Source organism: Dermacentor variabilis, unplaced genomic scaffold (assembly GCF_050947875.1).
Source record: "Dermacentor variabilis isolate Ectoservices unplaced genomic scaffold, ASM5094787v1 scaffold_12, whole genome shotgun sequence".
Taxonomy (NCBI): Eukaryota; Metazoa; Arthropoda; class Arachnida; order Ixodida; family Ixodidae; genus Dermacentor; species Dermacentor variabilis.
Window position 1 is genome coordinate 129,783 of NW_027460280.1, and position 22,952 is coordinate 152,734.

The following is a 22,952-nucleotide window of genomic DNA, read 5'->3' on the forward strand; positions in this document are numbered from 1 at the left end:
TGCTTGTTCACCACAAGGGCATGTTTCTCCCATTTGCCATCCTCACTGATAGCTCTGAATCCACTTTGATATCCATATATAATCTGCACTGGTACCCAGTGACCTTACTGCACAGCGAGACCTTAGGATTTGTGCAAGCTGTCACGTGCATTGAAGACGTTCATAATGGCACCACCCATTTACACCTTGACACCGTAACTTCTGTCTCATCAACACCGCCTTCAGCCGTTTTGAACTGCGCCATCACAGCAGATCTTTTGCCACCTCATCACACTACACTTCTTACTCTCCTTAATGAGTTTGTTTCTTCATTTGACTACAATCGACCATCCTTGGGTCCCACAACAAGTATCTGTCATAGCACTGACACCGGTTCACATGCCCCCTTGCAACAGCATGCGTATTGCGTTTCCATAGAAGAGCGTCGAGCTATCATGGAACAAGTGGGTGACATGCTGCAGGGCGGCGTCATTCAGCCTTCTCAAAGCCCTTGGTTGTCACCTGTGATTCTAGTGAGCGAAAAAGATGACTCCATTCGATTTTGTATCAATTATTATAGCCTAAAGTGTTGTGTACAAGCAACACACCACTCCTCCTTGGCTGCAGGAAGCACCAGCATGGCAGAAACAGGAAGTGACCCCACCCCAAGTTGGGTCCCGAGAGTCCTCCGCTGCTCCCAGCACCTCGGCCACCGGACAGAGAACCCGTAAAGAACAGGAAAAATAGGTAACAAAACAGAATTAAGAGAAAAGACATTTACCCACTGCCTCAGATTGACGATGCTCTTCATTGCCTGCAAGGCGCAAATACTTCTCATCTTTAGATCTCTGCTCTGGCTATTCCCATGGCTGAGGCTGACCACCCAAAGATAGGTTTTGTCAATACCGATGGCCTGTACCAGTTTAACGTCATGCTGTTTGGGCTCTGCAATGCACCCACTACCTTCGGGCGCATGATTGATACCATCCTTTGCCACCACAAGTTGAAGACTTGTTTATGTTACCTGGATAATTTTCCGACACATCTCATCTGTCAGCATGACATCCTAGCCTGTCTCGCTTCAGCTGGCCTACTGCTCAACCTGAAGTGCCGTTTCGCTGCTAGAAAATTAACTATCTTATCGAAAGATGGCATCTTTCCCAATCCCGACAATCTTCATGCAGTCGCCGATTTTCCAAAGCCCACATCTATTAAGGCCCTGCAAAATTTCATAGGCCTGTGCTCTTACTGTCATTGTTTCATCCAGAACTTTGCCTTTATAATTGCACCCTTGACAAAGCTCCTTACCGCAAGCAAAGGCATTTTCGCGTGGTCATCAGCATGCAATGAAGCCTTTGAAAAGTTGAATGGGTTGCCGACTTCACCGCTGATTCTTCGCCATTACGACCCAACTGCACTGACAGAGGTTCACACCGACACCAGTGGTGTTGGCTTTGGTGCGATCTTTGCCCAACAGAAAGCCACAAATGAAGAATATGCTGCGTCTTACGCGAGCCTTACCTTTAAGAAAGCCGAGTTGAATTATGCTGTCACAGAAAAGAAATGCTTAGCCATCATTTGGGCATTGGGAAAGTTTTGACCTTACCTCTACGGTCGTCCTTTCAGCATAATCACCAACCACCACGCCATCTCTGTTGGCTCTCCTCCTCGGCCGTTGGGCGCTTCGCCTGCAGGAATATGACATTCGTGTCGTATACCGCTCCGGTCGAAACCATTCCGACGCCGACACACTCTCCCACTCACCGATGACACCTGATGTGGCTTCTCTTTCTGTTCCCTCTACGTCCTCAGACCCGTCACAACTAGTCACCATTGATATGCCCTCTGAGCAATCCAATGACCCATCGCTTGCCCTGCTGCTCGATTACCTTGCCACTCCATTGGTCGTACCTTCAACGCAGATGCTACACTGTCAAGCAGCCCACTGTGCCGTGCAAGACAACACCTTCTCCAGCTGCAACTATATGCCCAACAATCGAAAATGGTTTCTGGCTATCCCTTGTCACATGCACTCCGATATCCGTGCGTACTTCCAGGCCGACCCTCAAAGCACCCATGCCGGCATCCTAAAAACCTTCACAAGGCTGCATAAACGATCCTACTGGCATGGAATGTGCTGGTTTGTCAAGCAGTACGTTCGATCATGCACCACTTGTCAACAAAGCAAGACCCCTAGACAGTGCCCACCTGACACACTACAGCCGCTACCGTGTCTTGCTACCGTCCATGCATCGGATGTGGAAACCGCTGGATTATTGCTGGCATAGATCACCTGATGCACTACCCCGAGACCGCGGCCCTTCCCGCCACAACGTTGTGATGTTCATTCTTCATAACTTCGTCCTTCGCCACGGCGCTGCTCCAGAACTATTCAGCGATAGGGGTCATGTCTTCTTGTCAGAAGCAATGCAACTTGTCCTTCGCGAGTGCAAGACCATTCACCGGAAATCAACCACGTATCACCAGCAAACGAACGGCCTCACGGAGCATTTCAACAGAACACTCGGCAACATGTTGAGGATGTACGTCTCGTCCGACAACACTAATTGGGATGCTGTACTCCCGTTTGTTACGTTCGCATATAACACCGCGATGCAAGCGATTACTGGTTTGTCACCTTTTTTTCTCTTGTATGGACTAAGCCTTCGTGTCCACTGGATACTATCATGAACTACTGTCCTGACACCTATCAATGCAGTACAAAATAGCCTTCGTGTCCATTGGACACTATCCTGCCTTACCGTCCTGACATCTCTGAATGCAGTACAAATACAGAAGTCTCCTAATACACTGAAGATTGCTGCCAGCTGGCTTGTTTGCTTACCAGCGAGGATCAGGGTGCCAGAAAACATGACATGAGAGTCATCAGGCCACGCTCACATTCCCTGCTGGTACTCTTGTTTGGCTATGGATACCGCCTCACAGCCCTGGCCTTTCTTATTTGTTTTATTTTTTATTTATTTATCAATACTGTAAGCCTTGAGAGGCTCATACAGGAGTGGACATACAAACAGTACAGGCACTTTGTTATACAGGGGGTTTGCAGCAAACTCAAACAAAAAAGCAATGGTTACAATCGACACGCCATGTCAGCAATAAGTAAATACAACGAAACAAAAACAACCTATACAGTGCGTACGCCATGTAAAGTGTAAGAAGCAGTTAATACAGGAAAAAATGCATTTGGGTGTGCCGTGTAATGTACAAACAGTGTCAAGTGTAATGTATATTATCAGACGTGCGCAAGAACCAAGCGCAGAGAAGTACGAAAGAACATATGGACACCGACGTGCGAAAGAAGTTTGGGCATGGCAATACGTCATTGATAACTTTTGAGGAACGCTCAGCCAAGACGACCACAATGCGGTCATCATTCCGATAATGACTCGAAGTGCAATTCGAGTGCCGACACGAATGAATGCACAGATTGTGAGCAAACGATGTCACTTGGCAGGGAATTCCACAGATGTATTGTTGAAGGGAAAAATGAGTATTTTAGTGTGTCGCAACGCGAAAAGAATGGTCTGATACATTTATCATGGTTAGTTCGACTGGAGTGACGTCCGGGGGGCACCAAGTAGTCGGATTTTGTTAAATTTATCAGGTCATGGTAAAGAAGGTAAAAGAACTTCAAACAGGCCAACCTCCTCCGACCAGCGAGTGTCGGTATGCCTGCTTGTGTGCGAAGCGCAGTTACGCTGTCGTACCTTGAATACTTTGTGTATATGAATCGGAGCGCCCTGCTTTGGGTCTTTTCTAATGCCAAGTTTAAATACTTTAGATGCGGGTTCCGTACTATGCTGCCGTATTCTAATATCGGCCTAACCAGAGTTTTATAAGCAGTTAACTTCACCGAGGTGGGGGCTGTTGCTAGCTTTCTTCGTAAAAATCCGAGTTGTTTGAACGTGCGTGCGCAAACATTATTGATATGTACGTCCCATTTCAGTGATCTTATTGTGACACCTAGATATTTGAATGAGTCTACTCGTTCCAAGGAAGTATTACTTAGTTTATATGTGAAATTTAAGGGCTCTTTCTTACTTGTTACAGTCATACACCTGGTTTTCTGTGTGTTAATTTGAATGCCCCATTTTTCGCACCAGGCAACAATGTTTCGCAGAGACTTATTAAGTTTTGTCTGTTCATCGGCTGTTCTAACAGTTGTGTATATGACGCAGTCGTCCGCAAAAAGCCTTATTGTAACCCCTGGTTCCATACATGTATACAAGTCGTTAATATATAAAAGAAAAAGAGTTGGCCCCAGAACCGATCCCTGTGGCACACCAGAAAGAACATCAAGATAGTCCGATTCAGTATTTTTTACGCAAACAAACTGGGACCGATTCGATAGGTAGGCTTCGATCCATGAAACAGTCTTGGGATTAATACCAATTGATTTGAGTTTGAAGATTAGTAAACTGCGTGGAACGCGGTCGAATGCCTTCGAAAAATCGACAAAAATTGCGTCAGCTTGCAGTCTTGAATCGATTGTTACAGCAAAGTCGTGTATAATTTCTAAAAGTTGTGTTACAGTTGAAAGCCCTTGCCTGAAGCCGTGTTGTCTGAAGTATAATAGGTTATTTTCTTCCACATAAGTTACGATAGCATTATTTATTATATGTTCCATTAGTTTGCAACATGTGCTGGTTAGGGATATTGGCCTGTATGTGTCAAGAAGCTGCTTGTTCCCACCTTTATGAATTGGCACGACCTTTGCGCACAGCCAGTCCGCGGGAAGCACTGCCGTTTCAAGTGATGCACTGAAAATTTTATGCAGGAAGGGGGACAACTGACCCGCGTATCGCTTGAGGAAAGTGCTTGATAAATTATCAGGGCCAGGCGATTTTTTAACGTCTATCTGTAGCAGCAAATTCAAAATGCCGGACTCTGTTATCAGGATTTCAGGCATTGCAGAGTCATACTCTGATAAGGGCATATTAGGGGCGTGGGCACGGGAGAATACCAACTGAAAATATGTATTGAATGAGTTAGCGATGGTACGCGCATCCTCAACCACTATACCGGCAATTTCCAATTTGATTGGAGGACTTTCCGGTTTTGACAGATACCGCCAGAATTTCCGAGGCTGATTTGTCATGAACTCAAGTAAAGTATTAGAAAAAAAAGTTATCTCTCGCGCTTCTTAACCTTTCTTTCAGTTCTCGTGAAAGCTGACTAACCATAGTGGGATTATGTTTTTTCTTGCGCATCCTTTGAACTCTTCTTTTGAGGTGTATGATAGTTCTTATAATCCACGGCGACCTCCGCTTTATCTTTTTAAGCTTGGTAGGAATAAAATTACTTTCATAGTGCGAAATCCCATTTTTTAGTTTTAACCATAGATCGTTGGCGTCCAACGCAACGTTTTTAGATCTCTTTCAGTTTGCAAGCTCCCAACGAGCTGCGCACGAGAAAGCGGCCCCCTTCCGTTTCCACTCACCATGCGGCGCTGCGGTCACTGTCGGCCCGGAGAGCTCGCGCTCGGCAGCGGCTGCGGCAGCCATCTCTGTGGCGCCGGATGCGCAGAATTCAAATTTGTTGGCTATATTTTTAGTTGTCGCGTAGAAACTGAATTCAGTCTCATGGTTAAATAACTGTTTGGCCTGAGCAGTAAGGGTGAGATAAAGAGCAGGCTGAAGCAAGATCGCGAAAAACTGCGATCGTTTACTTGCTTCGCGCTTTATCTATCGCATCGTATTTGCGATGTTTATCCTGGATAGTTTAGTGCCTGTTGGCGTAACACTATCAATAGTTCTTGTGAATAGTTCACGAACCATAAAATACGATTTAAAATAGTCATGTTCCGTTCTGTTTCTAGAACAGTCACGAAATTCCGCGCTCTGTTGCCGACGTACGGAGCACAGCACAGAGAGCAGGGTTTTTCACATTCAGTTTGAGCATTTAAGTGCACACAAACAAACACTGAATGCAGACACACCTGGTGCGGAACACTGAAGGAATGCCTACAGAAGACGAGCTTTTTTATTTGCAATGGTGACTTTTTCTCTGCTTTCCAGCCGGCGATTCACATCTCTCGTGTAGAAGTGCTTGCGTGTAACTATGACAAAATTCAACACCTGGCACGTAAAAGAGGCCATATGCTCTGCACATCCAAGCCGCGCAAGGTTTTTCAATTCCAACTCATCGAACACCTCCCAAAACATCTCCGCGGAAAGTGGGCATTCTTTCAATGAAATTAAAACTGCTCTGTTTACAATATTTGTAAACTCTAACATCTTTTTGGTAAGGACCCGCCGTGGTTGCTCAGTGGCTATGGTGTTGGGCTGCTGAGCACGAAGTCGCGGGATCGAATCCCGGCCACGGCGGCCGCATTTCGATGGGGGCGAAATGCGAAAACACCCGTGCGCTTAGATTTAGGTACACGTTAAAGAACCCCAGGTGGTCGAAATTTCCGGAGTCCTCCACTACGGCGTGCCTCATAATCAGAAAGTGGTTTTGGCACGTAAAACCCCAAATATTATTATTATTATTTTGGTAAGGTGCTTTAGGCAGCCTTGCTTGAAGCTCCTGTACACCGTGAGGTGTGAGTGACTGCCAACAACTGGCACTGGAGAGCTGATATCCTCTATGCAGGAAGGGCATGTACTCTTGCTGAGTTTATGCACCACATAGCCCGAAAAGTAGTAGGAGGTGCTTTCATCTACTTCTCCCTTGGAGTAAATGTGGTCACTGCTACTGTGCTGGGGCAAGTCATTAGGTTCAGAGGTTAACTCAAGAATTCTGGATTCAATCAGGTCACGCAGGTGTGCTTGCTTACAGCGGTGTGCTTCTCTCGATTTCTTCAGTGTGTCTTGAACACCTACAAGCACAGCACTCGGTGCGCCCTTCACACTTCCACGAAGACCGGTCTTTATAGGTGTGTACAGACTAAGCAGTCGGAATATTTGTGTGAAATCCACGACTGTACCACACAGCGTAAACACGCACACATGAAAAAAACCACTGCTTGCTACTTTGACAAGGCGGCTGCAGCGGCGGCGACAACAGGGATGGACCGGGCCGGTCGGGCAAACACTGTGGAGAGCGCCACCGCACGGCAGAAAAGAGAAAGGCGACACTCCGCGCGCCGGAGCTTTCAAACTGAAAGAGATCTAAAAACGCTGGTCCAACGTACCATCGTCAAAATCATCTTCCATAATTCCTAAAAAATCAATGATACTTTCATCATTAGCCATTGTGTAATCCTTAACCAAAATTCTGGTGTCAGTACTAGAGGGCCTTGCACCCGTGCCAAGATCGTCAACCATCAGTAAAATCATTTTATGGTCTGATATACCCGGTTCTATGCTAACTTCAGGGGTTAAAGATGTGGACACAAAGACAAGGTCTAGCACTGAGCACACTTGCCCTTGGACGCGAGTTGGTTCATGCACAAGTTGAGCTAGCGAGAAAGTCTGCATGATATCAAAAAGAAGATCACAACTTTTGACTTCTTTATTGCCGATTAACAAGGTGTCCCAATCAATGCCCCCTAAGTTAATGTCTCCAGCTAGAATTAATTTCGTTCTTTGGTTGGTGTGGTTATATAAGAAGTCGTACAATTCTACAAGGTAACTGTCCGGAATGCCTGGTCGCCTGTAAACACCACCTATTAGTAAATTGACATCATTGACCTTTATTGAACACCAGACGCTCTCATGATCAGTAATGCCGGTTTCTCGGTGGACAAACAAATGCCGCTTAACAGCAATAGCAACGCCTCCACCACGACCGTCCCGATCTGTGCGCAGAAATACATAGGAGGGAGGAACCACCTCAGAATCATGGATATCCGAGTTCAACCACATCTCTGTAATTACGATTACATCTGGGCCATACAACAGCAGCAGTTCCTCAAATTTTTCAAGTTTATTGACAATGCTTCTCGCATTGAAACACAGTAACGTCAGCCATCCAGTACTTTCTGTTTGTCATTCATTGGAAGTGCTAGCGTTCGCTGTCACGTGGGGCTTCGAACGGTGCAATGGCTCCATTTTTTTCTGATCATTATTCCAGACATACAGGTCTTCATTAATCCTTAATTTGTCAAAATGTAGGCTGACTTTATCGCCGTTATCCCAACTACCTGCCGCGGCTTGCCATAGCTTTTTGCGTATTTCACGAATGTCAGCGGAAAAGTCTTCAGAAATTGAAATTTTCTTTCCTTTCAATTTGAAACAGTTGCGAAGTGCTATCATTTTTTCGGTGAAGTCATAAAAGCGTAGTATGATTGGTCGATCTCGACCAGGCTTTTTTAAGCCAATGCGGTGTACGCGTTCCACAGTTCTGACCTGAACGTCCAGAATATTATGCAGTATATCTTGTTACAAATGATTCCAAGGCTGCAGGATTTTCCTTATCGTGCTCTTTCACGCCATATATGACGAGGTTATTGCGGCAGCTCCTATTTTCCAGCTCATCAATTTTTCTAGTCATTTGGGCAACTTCACTGCGCATAGCGTGCACAGTTGCTTCACACTTATCAACTTTCTCGTGATATTGCCTGAGTGACGAGAGGGTCGCTTCAATTTGTGAAAGCCTCTGCTGCACATTTGCTAGATCAGTTTCTAAGGTCGAGTGCGAAGTTCGGATTTCAGTTACTGCATGAACTACTTGCCCGGTACCACAGTCCGTACCGTATCATCAATGCCACGTCACCTGTGAACTATGTCGTTGAGCCCATCACACCATCACCGGACCTTTGTTGTTGGGTTCGCGAGACAGTGCACGTTAGCCACCTGAAGCCATATTACGATACCCTCATTTTGTCGGCTCCCCGAGTCACCAGGATGGCTCCGTTTCACACCCAGGGCAATCTACTGAAGCAGACGCACCTCGTGTTTTCAGTGGCAGCTCGAAGACAATGACCCGTGCAGTGAATGCAAGAGAGCTCGTGCTGTTTGCTGCTGCTAGGCTGCTGCTAGAATAATTATCCCTTTTGTAATTAAATCTCATTACAATGCCAACTGTTGGACACGTCCTGGGCTATTTCGAACACTTAAAATAGACCTCTTCTGGGGTGAGTCACACCGTGCCGATCAACATTACCAGACAAGGTTCAGTTTTCAAACCCCTGTAACTGCATGAACCCACCCCCGATCCTTGCATCTCGTGACGCTGCTGTCGCACTTCACTTAGTCAGCACGGCATGGATGGAGCAGCAAACCACTGTCCACGGCTGTTCATGCATCTTGGCAGTGTGTATACATGCCTGTTTTGCTGCACTGTCGGTGCTTTTTGTGACACTCTTGTGCGTTTTCAATGCTGTGTGCATTTTGACGAGTTTACGGCCCATATCATCCAATTTTATTTGGTGACGTGAACGCATACTTATGCTCCGTTCCTGCAGTGAGAACCTGCCTTGAATGTACAAATCTGCTTGCAAGCGAGCAAAGCTCATGTAGATTTTAACATTGCACTTGTGAATGTGGTGTTCTGATGAAAGAAATAGTGCTAGCTTCATCTTTTTTTAAATCTCGAAATTGTGTGCTGAGATTGTGTTTATACAGGGTGCCCAGCTAACCTTAGCCAGAGTTTGAAAATATGCAAATGCCACGTAGCTGGACAGAACCAAGGTAATGTTGTTTGCCGTCGCTTGGAGATAAATTATTTTTTTCATTCCGCCTAGTTAGGTAACTAGTATTAATTAATTTCTCAGATATTATAATTAGATGAAAAGTGTCAATGAGAAAATTGTAGAGAGACAGGAAAAACTCTCAATACAGCTTTCTGTTCCTCAATATCTGCTACATGAAAGTGTTTTTCCAAGTGTGAAAGCAGCCCACAAATGCACGTAAAATTGCCGCGCGACTGGCCGCTCGAGGCACTTTGCAGAATTCCTGGGCTTCTTTCATGCTCAGAAAAACACTTATGTAGCACGTATTGAGAAACAGAAAGCTGTATCGGGAGTTTTTCATGTCCCTCTACAATTTTTCATTGACACTTATCACCTAATTATAATATTTGAGAAGTTCAGAATTAAGACTAATTATCTAACTCGGCGTAATGAAAAAAATAATTTGAGTATCTCTAAGCGACGGCAAATAAAATTACCTTGGGTCTGTTTAGCAGAGCGACATTCGCTTATTTTTAAACTCTGGTTGAAGTTAGCTGGGACACCCTGTATATCGAGAGAAGGTGCCTTGGATTTATTCCTACTATTTTAAAAGTGCACCAATCGGCTTACCGACCTCTGCAACTGCTGATGAGTAGCACCTATCAGTACTAAGGAAGTAATTACCCAATTGACCTGCAGACAGCTACAACAGCTGATTATAGCAACTTTCGTACTAATAAACTAATTGTTTAATTACATATCTTAAAAGGACGTCATGTTGGGCGAGTTGGTCACAATTCATCTTGGGTACTAGGCGCGAAAACACACACGACACAAGGAAGGAGACAAGGGCGCTCTGTCCCGTCTCCTTCCTTGTGTCGTGTGTGTTTCCGCGCCTAGTACCCAAGATGGTTTAATTACATGACTAAATAATTAAAATTCGAGGGGCAGAGCACTGACGAAATATTTGATTATTGTATCTATGTTCTAATAAAGTAAGAAAGACTTCGTTGAGGGTTCAACTCTCACCGATGATCGTGGGTTTGAGTGCCTAAATTAACTATATATTAATTAGCTGTCTTACCACAAAAGTATGTGGGTTCGACTCCTACCAATGGTCGTGGTTTTGAGTGTCGCAATGAACTATCGTAATTAAACCTGTGTCTTAATTCTCTCTACCTTGATTAACTTCACCTTAAGGAACACCAACGGTCGCTCGCGAGTTCGAGTGTCTTAATAAACTTCACCTAATTCACTCTGCCTTAACTGGCATCATCAACTGCCTCGATTGGCTCACATGGGCTCCCTTGACTTTTGGACCATCGTGTGGTCGCGTTTATGCTGCCTAATGAGCCATACAAGGCGTTCGCATTAATAATTAGTACTAATCAGCAACAGCTGATTACAGCAACTCATCAGCAATAGTTGATTAGTAAAGCGCAGTGGACGGCTGGAGCTGCTGCACCCCTGGACTAAAGACTTTACAACGCACTCAGGGGGAGCGCAGCAGCATTTTCACAGCTATGTAAAGTGTTTTAATTAATCTGCCAAACGCGAGACTATAGAAACATGAAAAAACGCATCGGTGAAAATACTTGCTGCATTCATAAGTTGCAAAGTTGGAGGACCCGAGCACCTATGCCAACACAGAGCAGCACCCACGTAGAGCTACCTGCGGCGCTCCCGCCCTCTGGCGGCAAACCAAGGCACGGGGGCGTTCGCTATATACAGCGCCTATGGAGAGTTAAACAATTGAACCTAGTCTAGTAACATTGGCCCCAATGCCTTCACAGCACAACGTCACTAGTACATGTGCAGTGACCCTGGTTGGCAAAACACAGCCCCTGCCAGTTTTCTACGGGGTGCAGTTGTGCAGTGCTTTGTGTATGTGGGCGCCACGTAGATGCATGTTCTTTTTTTTTTTTTCAGGTGAATTTTCACAACTCTCTTGCCAGTCAAATTAGCAATATTTGTCTGTCGGAGAACATTGGCATGTTGTAAACTGCCTGATGAAAATCGGGCAACACTGACCTTCTCTCCTTGTGAACGTGAACCATATGGTGGTCTGTGATGAAGAATATCGGCTTTTCTATGGAAGTGTGTTACATTCGTTGTGGTAAAGTGTACGGCGAGGATGAGCAACAATATCAGCTCAAGTTTGTGTAGAGAAACGGACCACATTATGTGTGTGCACGTATGTGTACTACGCGATTCACAATGCATCTGGCTTGTGAGACTGGATGCGTGTTGCATGTAATAAGGCCAGTCATAGTAATCAGGCATCAATTGTACTTCAGGACCCGTAATTACTGAACAGGTGAGAATGAATGAGATTCGATGATTAGTGAGCGCATGTAAATCGCTGCCATCAGCACTGTGTATGGAAAAAAAAAAGAAAGAAAATAACCTTCATTTGAGCATAATCTATCGACTGAAAGGTACGACTATAAATGAGCTCCTAGGATGTTTTGAACACTTCGGAACCTACGTGCATACATTTCACCACGGGGAATGCCCAAATGGCAAACCACAGAAATCATCGCTGAAATTATCACATTTTAACGCAGATCTCACATGTCTTAAGTAAAACTGAACTTTTTTTGTTTGTTTTCTTTATTGTTATATGCACCTTTATGGCAAGGACTTCATGCTGTGATGATACACATAAACATGCAAAAGTTGGGTCTTGTAAGGTTAAGAGCAGCAAAGGCAGGCAGCAGACACAGCGAAGTTACCGCACAACGGATGATGTACTTATGTACATTTTTCTTTGTACATTCACATGACCAGGACTAATAATGAAAATTAAATTATGGTGTTAACATACCTAAGCTGCACAGTGGCTTATGGGAGAAATGGAAAGGAAAGGCTCCTGACTAATCTTGACGACTTTTTACCACGCTCCTAAAGCACAGTAACAAGTGTTTATGCCTTCCTCCCTCATATGAATTTAAGTGCCGTCACTTGGCAACGCTCCTCTGAGCTGCCTAGATGAATATGGCTGATAGTTCAAAGCAACTACTTCAAAGCACCTTCACTGGCACACAAATTTAATGTATAAGAACGACCAAAATTTTGGACACCTTAAGGGGCGCTGTTCAATAATTCAGAGTCCGCCTGCACGACTGCGTGCTAATTTCACCGCAACGCTGAGCAGAAATAGCTATATTTTGGCACTGATATGTCGCTGGCATCGCAACAGCATGGTCCTCAGCCATGTTGCAGACACCTTGAAACTGAAACTAGAGAACACTGGAAAGCTATTTGTGAGTCCCGTGGTGCTGATTCCGTGCATCCAGCATTTGTTCATTCAGATGTTAAATAGCAACAGAGTTCCGGCAACTTCAAGTTGTTTAAGCAGCACTGACTCCACCCTCAATGTCTGTGCTGACAAGGACAATGACTTGCTAAAAGCCACCATAAAGTTGACTGTGATAGCACAGTCAACTTCTGGGCCGCGATTTTGTGGCGATGCATTCCGCTTGATTCTATATGCCACCCATATCAGCCACAGTAAACGGGCAACTGATACCATTGATAATGCAGGCAGAGCACAGCTCTTACCGAAACGCAAGGAGTGGCATTGGAAAACCGTGGACTGATTTTTTTTTTTTCCAATGATTACCCCGCTTAGCCCGAAGGTGCTATAGCAGGGGGCTTACAATGTAAAAAAAAACACATCTTCATTGACACAGCTGAATTGATAGGCGATTCCATTCGCTAATGGATCGAACAAAAAATGAATTAGCATACCTATTAGTTCTAGTGCAGTATTCTAAAATCTTGAAATGATGATCAGTACATGCAGGTACATAACGAAGCCTGTGTTATGTGCATATTTCCTTTCGAATGCCGGTTTTACCATGAAATATTTGATAAAGGAGTTTCAGTCGCAATTTTCTTTCGACGAGAGGAAAAAATGTTCCATCCTATTTAATTTTCCATATTGGTACAGTTATTGGTTCTTGAGTACCGGCATAAGACAAGCCTTGTTGCTCTGTTCTGGATTTTTTCAAGTTTATCACTTAGTGTTTTTTGCCAAAAGTCCTCCACGGCAGAAGCATATTTGAGCATTGGCTGAACGTATGTTAGGCAAGCAGTTGATTTCAAACAAGGCGGCGCATGTCTCAGGTCCTGGCAGCCTTAGCAACCACTGTATCAACGTGAGCATTCCACAGACAACCGGCTGAGAATGTCACACCTAAGTATTTATAGTGTAATTTTTGCTTCACTGTGTTATTGCTGATGACATACTCAGAGGTTAGCCTGTGTTTTTTACGTGTAAAAGTAACATGAATGCATTTTTTAGTATTCGAGTTCATTCCCCATATTGAACACCATTCAAGAACACATGACAACTGACCTTGTAACAGGGCAACGTCATCTTTTCTAATTTTCCTATATAATATGCATTCATCGGCAAACAACCGTATACTAGAACTAATCCCTGAGCAAATGTCATTTATATACAGTGAAACCTTGTTAAACCCTAGTTGGCCGGAGCTCGGATAAAGTTGGTACTAAACGGTAGTACTGCTTATAACGAAATTGCATGTGATCGCCCGCTCACCTGTCAAAAACGGAACTTGACGAGAGTGCGATGAAACGGGAAAAAACATGCAGTATTTATTCACTTTGCCCGACAAAAGTGTTATCTTCGTTTGATGCCGCAGTGGCCTAACAGCGACAAGGGCCTAATACTTACTGAAGCTGCGAGCCAGTTTTTCAGCCAGTCCCCTCTTCTCGGCAAACACTCGCATGGCAGATTTCGCATTGGCATTGCATATTCTCCGTGCACGTGCGCGGTAGTGCTGCAGAAGTCGCGGGGCGCCTTTTTCATTGCGGGGTGCTGTTCTCGTCGTGACGATTTCATTCATGAGGCTGACGTAACGCGCAGCTTCTGCCACTGTCGGGCCTGAATCGCCCGTGCAGTTGCTTTCCGTGTCGTCCTCATTACTGTCGCTAGTCGACACTTCGGCAACAGCAGAGGCAATGATGGCGAAAAGTCGAACCTCATAGGCAGGTTGCGAACGTAGTTCCCGCGCCTACTAGGGCGCCCCTCGCGGCAGAGAGCGCGAAACCGGCAGGATAAGACCGGCCCGCTTGCATTCGGAAAGCCTTTATGTGCACTGTTTCGCGCGTAGCTGTTGCCTTTTCTGAGCAATGCCGAAGTGCAACCCGAGCTGTTGAGTAGTGGGCTGCAACAGCACGTACACCAACTCACGAGGAACAAAGTTTTACAGGTTTCCAAGCCGACCGTATGAAGCAGAACGGCGTCAACACTGGATAGCGCTCGTCCAATGGCATAAGCTGTTTTATGTTTCGGCGTTATGCCAAGTGCGTTATAACGCTGAATTCTTTGCTTTTACAGCAATGATGGCCGCAATGGGACACCTACACTCAGTGGCGTAGCTAGGTCGTCTGGCACCCGGGGCCCATAGGTCTTCTGTCCCCTCCCCTCCCCCGGGTTTATTGGAGGAAGGCGAGGATATCAACAATTTCCGTGTCTCCAGACGTATATGACACACCCCCCCACCCCACTGGCCCCTTGCACCCGGAGCCCACGCCACCCCCCCCTTTCTACGCCACTGCCTGCAGTGCGTACCAGGATATGCATCAAACAAAGTAGTTTGTTCCCACTTTGTACCGCAGTAAAGCTTTGGAACTCTTTCCTAATCCTCTCCCATTCAAACAGCGCTAGGGCTTGCTGACAGATTTGAGGAGGGGTTGCAGCCGGCTGAGCTGGCATACACCCTTCTGCGCCCAGCCTATCAACGAAGGGGCAGATGAGATCACCAAAATTTTTGACAACGTGGTTTATTGGAACCTCCTTTGCACGCACTGAAAAATCGCAACATAAAAGTATCGCACTTCCAGTAACTTGGGCGAAAATATTTTCCCAGCGTAGTCTAACACAACTGGTAAGTTCATCCCCTTTTTTTGTGTTTGGGGAGAGCAACGTTAGAATACCTCTGGTAGGTCTTACGAGTCGTTCGTACGCCCCACGTTCTTGGATGAGATGTTTTGGATTCGTATTTGCCGTCCTGTAATTACAGGGAAACTACCGCGGCGTCCTTGCACTTCCCTGCGATGCCAGCACGGCAATCGCAGCTCCCCGCTAGGATTTGTCTGCTGTCGCCGATCTTCAAGAATCAATTTCGCTTACAATTTCATGCGTCCACACCGTAGATAACGAAGTAACTTACGCTGAGCTTCACGAATCTTGCTGGTGCATTATTTTTCGTTCGCGGAATAAACCTAGCAGTCACTTCGGATCAGTGCGAGTTCAACACTTCCCTCACGTCGTAGACGTGCCCCACTTCAAATAGATGACTTCCTTTCTCTAAATTCTTTTCACGAAAAAAACTATGAAGATCTTGTAATTCCCGAAACCCGGTTAAAATTAATATCGGCACGCTGTTTCGCGCCATGGCTACCGTTTGACAGGGCGCCAAACACGCAGCGCGGGCTGCTGACGCCGTGAGTAATCCTACCACATTCGCGCAACTATTCGTCAGATGGCGCTAGGGATCGGAAAGACAGGGCGCCGCCTAGCACTTGCAACGTGCCCATAGCTGACATCTCTTCGCGGTTGCAACAGCGCTGCCAAGCAACTTGTTCGCATTCGAAATGCCACACACCGTAGTCAACAGTAGATCCCTGTCGCATGCCAGCTCCGACTTCTTTGTGTCACGTTCGATAGGACGAACGATGTAATTTTTCTTCGACGCTGAGCACCCGACGTCTTTTTTATCCGAGCTTCGGCATGACGCGAGTCCCTTGTTTGCATGATGCACGGCGCCGAAATGATGATGTGGCTTCATGCGCAAACGCACAGCACGCTTGGAGGCTGTTGTTCTGATCTCTGAGGCTTGTTCTGCTGGGCCGCCCAACCATCCCAACCATATAGTTTCTAAATAAATACCCTAGAGGGAAATGTGGCGCTAGTGTCTACGGGGGTTCTCATAAGCGTTGCCTCAACCTACATGGGAATGATGGGAAGTACAGGCTTCGGATTTACTTCGGTCTTTAGACTAGTGGCGTTTGCTTGTGGCGCAGTAAACAAAGCTATACTCAAATATTGTCGCGTAAAATCTAATTTTATTTCTGCAGTATGTTATATAATGTACAACACCCTACATAAATTTTGTATGACTTTGAGATGGAAGCATGGTTTACTATGGTTTGTCACCAGGACACACCAGGGTATGCATACTTGTGCAATTCTGTACCAGATTTAACGCCAAAAAATAATTCATTTTTGCAACAGCAATGACAACCGTGCATGTACTTATATAGAAATGCTCACCAATTATTTCTGTAAATAAAAATGTATTGTGAGAAAGCGTTGCGCTCTTGAGCGGAATGCTACAAGTGTCGTCTGCTACGACCCCTGCTCGCTGCAAACGCGAGACTTTTCTCGCAGACGACAGGCACTTGCGAACTCTCTCACTCTTCCGAAAGGCTGCGTCGGCTGTCACGATTGCTGAACGCCTTCAAGTACTTTTAAGCACATCTGATGCAGTGCTAGCTAGGACGCTAGTCACCTCCTACGAGTATTTCGTCATCATATTTTGCATGCGTCCATCAAGCTTTTTGTTGGCGACCTCAGAGCGGACGTTGGGAGCGCCAAAAATCTGCCGAAGCTGGTGTTTGAATGCCGCCCAGTCAGGCAAGGTGCTCTCGCGGTTGAGAAACCAAGTCCTGGCAACGTCAGTGAGGTAGAATGCGACGTTGCGAAGCTTGTGCATGTCATCCCCCCGGTTAGACTCACTCACGCGGTCATAATTGTCCAGCCAGTCATCAACGTCGTCACTAGAAGGCCAGCGAACATGATGGGATCGCGCTGCCGCGTGCTGACGGTCCATGAAGGAACGACCGGTGGGGCAGAGACGGTGACGCCGGAGGCTCCTGGAGGATCTTCTTGGGGCATCCTGGCCCAAGAAGATCCTCCTGGTGGAGCAAGCGGCGGCCTGAACGAAGCTCCAGGGAAACTCGAAGGCGTAGACGACCAAGGGATCGAAAGCAGCCTCCACCACTTGCGAGACAGCTGTTAAGCCGCAACGGTTTATTGCGCAGGTCGCGCGGTGAAGACGATGACGCTGGCCATGATTATGAATATATACAGATGAAGAAGATGAAGGGGTAATATAATGCTCACAATATTGACGTACCGCTTCCGAAGCGTTACGGCGTGGCTTTGCACGTACCCATTTTGCGACACTAGACTACAGCCAGGAAGCAGCAACCTTTCCTACCACAAGTAAGTTTGTGTTCTCAAAGTCCTAAAACATGCATTTCAATGAGCACATAAACGAGAAATGCATAATGAAGCTTTCAATAAAATTTGATTGTCAAGCCACTAGAAGTACAACTGTATATGTCTTGTATCAGTAGTGCCTCGTGCTATTCTGAAGTTTCATAAAGCACGTAACGCTACAGTGCCAACCTAATACACTTAACAAACCAAGGTCCAAACGCTCAAAACATGTTCTTTCAATGTTTACAATGCCGCCGCTTTCTCGTCAGGGCTTCGACGCCACGCCGCGACACAAGCATCGTCCCAGTCGCTGGCCCAGAGCGCTATTGCCACTCCGAGCAACATAACAAAGGCAGAGAGCTTTGCTTTGCACTGTCCCACTGCAGGTTATAGCAATTGCGCTTGGAGCGAAACCAAAACTGCCCCCCAAAAAAATTCTTGTAGACTAGTTCGCCAGTCAATAGAATGCCAATCCGAAGCCTGTACTTCCCATCATTCCCATGATGGTTGAACGATCGCAGCGCCAGATTTGCCTCTAGGTATACTAATATGAAACTCTATGCGCCCAACTAGGGTGCCTCGATGTCCTCCTCACCTGCCGCTCTGTTCGAGGAGGACATCGAGGCACCCTATGCCCAACGGGGACGACGCACCGTCGTGTTCGCGTGACGAAAAGTGGAAACACTATGTGTTAACCGATACGTACGCAATAAGCTGGTATGGTTTATGCAGATACAAAACGCATTATGTTCAATTGCCGTTGAGTCGGGGATACGACTTTACTACTTTTAAAACGAAACTACTGTTTAAGTGGGTACGGTTTAACGAGGTTTTACTGTATATTAAAGACAAAAGTGGCCCCAAAACTGAACCCTGTAGGACACCCGATGTGATATCTACGAAACTGGATTTCTTGCCATTTAATATTATGCACTGTCGGCGGAACGATAGGTAGTTTTTGATCCAAGCTAGAACTGAATGGTCAATATTTAGTGATGCTAGTTTTCCTAAAGCAAGGGTGTGAAACAGTATCAAATGCCTTTTCAAAGTCCGGGAAAAGGCAATCAATTTATGAGATATCAATGAGATACAAGGTCATGATAAAATTAAATTAAACAGCTCATCATTTATTTATTTACAATACTGTGAGCCCTGCCGGGCTGTCACAGGGTGGGAATACAGAGCACAAAGTTCACGCAAAGAACGCAGTCAAGTTTTCTTCAAAACAGTCAACCCTGTTATTGCTCGGAAACACACAAGAATTCAAGTTATTCCACTCAACAATTATCTTGACAATGAAAGAGTGCTTAAAGACATCAACTCTTGGTACATAAGGCATTATAGCGTGATTGTGGTTAGTTCGTGGTGAAACCCTTCCAGGAGGCTTGAAATACAAACTGGAATTCAGGTTCAGCTTATTGTGATAAAGTTGATATAAAAACTTAAGGCGCGCGATTTTCCTGCGCACAGCCAACGTAGTGAGACCAGCCCTGGCGAGCATGGAGGTTACTGAGTGCGTTTTGTCGTAATCAGAAAAAATAAACCTAACCGCCATTCGCTGAATGCGCTCTAATTTATCTGTTATGTATTGTTGATGAGGGTCCCAAATTATGCAAGCATACTCTAAATTTGGTCTAACAAAGGTAGTGTATGCCTTAAGTTTAATATCTGGTGCAGCATCTCTCAATTTACGCCGTAACAAACCAAGCTTGCGCTGGGCTGATCCACATATGCTTTCGACGTGTTCATTCCAGTTGAGGTTACTAGTGATAGTTACGCCAAGATATTTCAGCTTTGTGGAACGCTTAATGACATTATTATTTACAGCGTACGAAAACATCAACGGAGTTTTCTTATTTGTAACTGTCATGCAAACAGGTTTATCAAAATTGATTTGCATATGCCATTTTTCACACCGGTTATAAATTCAACATAAAGCATCATTTAGTCGTTCTTGATCAGAAACACTTTTAACACGACAAAACAAGAGGCAGTCATCGGCAAACAACCGCACTTCAATCATAGGATGTACATCAGTTGCTATATCATTAATATACAGTAGGAACAAAACTGTACCCAAGACCGAGCCCTGAGGTACACCTGATGATACAGGAAGGAAAGAGGAGCACTCGCCATCTATTTCAACAAACTGTTGTTTGTTGTGTAAGTAGGCCTGAATTCACTTAATAATTTTTGAATTTACATTATACCCATAAAGCTTTTCAATTAGCTTGCTATGGCTAACCCTATCAAATGCCTTCGATAAATCCAGAGCGATGACATCAACTTGTTCGCGACAATTAAGGGCTTCTGCAAAACTGTGCATTGTTTCAAATAATTGCGTGACAGTTGACAGACGCCTTCGAAAACCATGTTGTTTGTTGTAAAAAATATTGTTTTCAACATAATCTACTAACTGTTTACTAATTATATGTTCTAAGATTTTGCAAGCCACACAGGTTATGGAAATCGGACGGTAGTTCCTAATGTCTAGCCTGTCTCCAGCCTTATAAACCAAACCAAACGATCGCCAAACAAATTACTAAACAGCTGATTAGAATGATTACCAAGAAAAATAAGATGTACCAAACATTCTTACAAGGTCGATATTCAGATGATTTCGTAAAATTCGTCTTTTTGTAATAGTCTAAATGTTACATTGCTAAGAGCTAGGGAGAATTATCACACAAACATGTTTAGTGGTGTCACCAGCCAAAAGATACCCTAGAATAAATTAAACTCACTATTAGGGTGCGCTTACTCTGGTACCCCAGACAATGTATATCTCAAAGGCAGTATTTGTAGTGGCATTGGAACCAGCACACAAATTCAATTACTATTTCGTATCGTTGGTGACTAGCACATATGAGTCGGGCGCACTTGATGGTATGAGTAACCACCTTAATAGCATATGTTTTCCTTCCTGTACAGTTGAACCTCACAATAACAAAATCAGCGGGGAACACGAAAAAAAATTCGCTTACACGAGAATATCATTGTTGCGAAATGAGACAGCACAGATAGGTAATGCATCGCAGGACACAACTTTGTCAAAATTCCGTTAGCCTACTTTGGCACACTTGTGAGGATATAGAACCGCATTGCTGACAGTACAAAGCGCGCCGCTTGTGTCGATCAGCAGTGGCAGCACTGCCATGGAGAAGTATTCTCGATCAATTGCTCTCGGAAATACAATCACTTTTGCGAGATTTTCCTTAACTTGGCGCCGGACGCAGAGCAACAGCACTCCACACATGCAGCAGCATTTCTCCAGTGCATGCCGTCGCATGTAGGTGCCGACGCGTCCGGTGCCAAGCGCGAAAGTGATCGTATCTTGTATACCCGAAGGTAGTCAATGAGATAACGGCCCCTTCTTGCAAATTTACATCAGGTGACAAATCCGCACGAGATGTCCGTCAGGTGGTACCAAAATCGGCGAACTTGAAGCAAGGAATGCGTATTTCCGGACGATCGCTCAATTGCGGCCTGATACGTGGCATTCCATGCTGTGACCGCTATCTCAAGCGCCATAAACAATTCCACGCCAGTGGGATGTGGATTTCCTTGTTTTTGCTGCATTTTTATCGCTGAGACGCACATTACGCACTGCACTTGGTGAGCAAAAACCGTCGTCGCATGTCGGTAGCAACATGCTGCCACTTCAAACGGGTGATCAACAAACTATGGCAGCCATGACGTGTTTCTGGCGTGATCGCTTCCAGCGCTTGGTTATTTTTGTAAAAAAAAAGATGGCGGTGCCCCCACAAGTGTAATGTCGTGCTATTTTACATCACATTTCAGCACATTTTGGAGCCTGCTAGCCTTGCACGAGTAGGTAATATGCTGTGTTACGTTCCGTCAAATTTCACTGATGCGGGACTGTAGTACAGCGACATTTCGTTGTCGAGAGGAACCAAATGCATTGAATCCTATGAGCATTTGCTGGGGATACGGTAACATTTCGTTGTCGCAAGAATTTCGTAGTTGCAGGATTTCATTATCAGGGGTTTCGACTAGTAATGCCTAAGTGCTGTCAATTTTTAAACAAATGAAAATGAGCAATAGTGAAAATCCCTTCAGTCTTAAAATGAAACCTATTACCTATGTTATAGATGAAATCAGCCCTGCATTAACTCACATATAATCTGTCTTTAAACATGGGTGTGTTTCCATAGTAAATGAAGAAGGCAAAAGTTATTGTTATACATAAAGGAGGCTCCAAAAACGACCTAGGCAAATACAGACTTGTGTCACTTTTACCTATTTTCGCTAAGGGCCTCGAGCAAATAATATTTATGCGCATTTCTAGTTTTATGGAACCATTCCATCTTATCACCAAAATGCAATTTGGCTTTAGGGCACACTCATCTACAGTTGGCACTATTACTACAGAAAGAAATAATTATAAACAACATAAAAAATTAAAGGGTTACACTAGGAATTTATGTAGACTTCTCCAAGGCCTTCGACAGAATAAATCACAACTAATTCAAAGGTTTTCAACATATGGAGTAAGAGGGGCCACACTTGAGCTGATCACTAGCTTTATCAGCAACCGCATTCAATACGTCACAACTGGTAACCCGAAATCGAGTTATAAGCACAATAGACATGGCGAACTCCAGCGTAGTATTTTAGGACCTTTGTTATTTAATATTTATGTTAATGATTTAGTGCACATAGACTGAAGTTTAATACGTCATTTATGCAGACAATACAACTTTATTTCAGGAACTGACGCGAACAGCCTCACAGGCAAAGCCAACCTAACATTACAGAAATTAGAAGCGTGGTCTGTGAAGAACACTTGATAAACACATGCTAAACAAAAGCAGTTTTATACAGAGCAAAAAACATGTCACGCACGGTCAACCAGACTCTTACTTTGGGCAGCAATGTAATCGATATAGCTGGTGAAGTTAAAACTCTTGGGGTCATTTTACACGAATTGATGTTGTGGGATGTGCACATTAAAAACTTGACAAACTATCCCGAACCTCAGGTATTTTAAGAAGCTTTCAAAACACACTGCCTCAAAAAACCAAGCAGCTAATATATTATCATCATCATCATCGTCAGCCTGGTTACGCCTATTGCAGGGCAAAGGCCTCTCCCATACTTCTCCAACGACCCCGG

The 22,952-nt window shown here is 44.9% G+C and overlaps 1 protein-coding gene across 4 annotated transcripts in view; it reads right to left on the bottom strand.

Annotated features, from left to right (window-relative positions):
• The window catches only part of LOC142566090 (beta-1,3-galactosyltransferase 5-like), a 92,364-nt gene that overhangs the window by 33,246 nt on the left and 36,166 nt on the right, over window positions 1-22,952 (bottom strand). For 2 of the 4 annotated variants that reach the window (XM_075676853.1, XM_075676854.1), the window contains exon 2: window positions 1,586-1,667. The exons of the other annotated variants lie outside the window; for them this stretch is intronic. The gene's annotated coding sequence lies outside the window, so the exon portion shown is untranslated. The remainder of the gene's footprint in view (window positions 1-1,585; window positions 1,668-22,952) is intronic. 4 annotated transcript variants of the gene reach the window in all.